The 720-nt window shown below is 46.8% G+C and overlaps 1 non-coding gene across 1 annotated transcript; it reads left to right on the plus strand.

The window, feature by feature from the left end:
- The first annotated feature begins 255 nt into the window (after nucleotides 1–255).
- Nucleotides 256–327, plus strand: trnae-cuc (transfer RNA glutamic acid (anticodon CUC)). The gene has a single exon. It is a non-coding gene; the product is annotated as a tRNA-Glu (tRNA).
- The last annotated feature ends 393 nt before the right edge of the window (nucleotides 328–720 follow it).

Raw genomic sequence — 720 nt, forward strand, 5'->3', positions numbered from 1 at the left:
CAAAAACACCAAATGAAATGTTCACACGGTACCGAGAGTGAAAATTCCCGGAAAAAGGAGAGAATGAAATAGATTTCAGTGGATGCCTAGCCGCACTTAACGCTGTGATTGCACGGACATGTCTTTGGTGTTCTCCACAAAACCTGCCATTTGCTGCGACCAGTTTTCCCTGGCGCGAATGAGATGACAATTTCGAAACAGCAAGGAGGAAAGACTGGGTTGGTCTGCTTGCTGGCAGAACCGTTTGCAGCAGCTTCCCTGGTGGTCTAGTGGTTAGGATTCTGCGCTCTCACTGCCGCGGCCCGGGTTCGATTCCCGGTCAGGGAACATTGTATTTGCGGTGTTTCCAGTTGCAATGATGTTCCTTAACAAACTTGAAGCTCTACTCGCTGTTGCTGCCCCAACCATCAACAGCGTATCGTGATACAACAGACACTTCTGTTTTAAAGTCTGCACTAAATGACAAGATCTCGCTCAACAAGTGGAACTACAATTGATGATAGACACTGTAAATTTTGCCAATCATGGCTATCTTTAGTCTTCCAGGTACCTATTCGCGCCACAGCACTCGAGCTTATCATCAAGCAATGCATTGCTACTGTGGAAAGAATCAGCATTTTAATCTGCGCAACGTGTGCAAGACTTGAATCAGGGAATAACTGGACCGTGGGCACTGATAACTTATCCTTGAGCATTCATTTGGCCTGCGCCCCTCCTATA

The sequence above is a fragment of the Pristiophorus japonicus genome, chromosome 29 (assembly GCF_044704955.1).
Source record: "Pristiophorus japonicus isolate sPriJap1 chromosome 29, sPriJap1.hap1, whole genome shotgun sequence".
Lineage (NCBI taxonomy): Eukaryota > Metazoa > Chordata > Chondrichthyes > Pristiophoridae > Pristiophorus > Pristiophorus japonicus.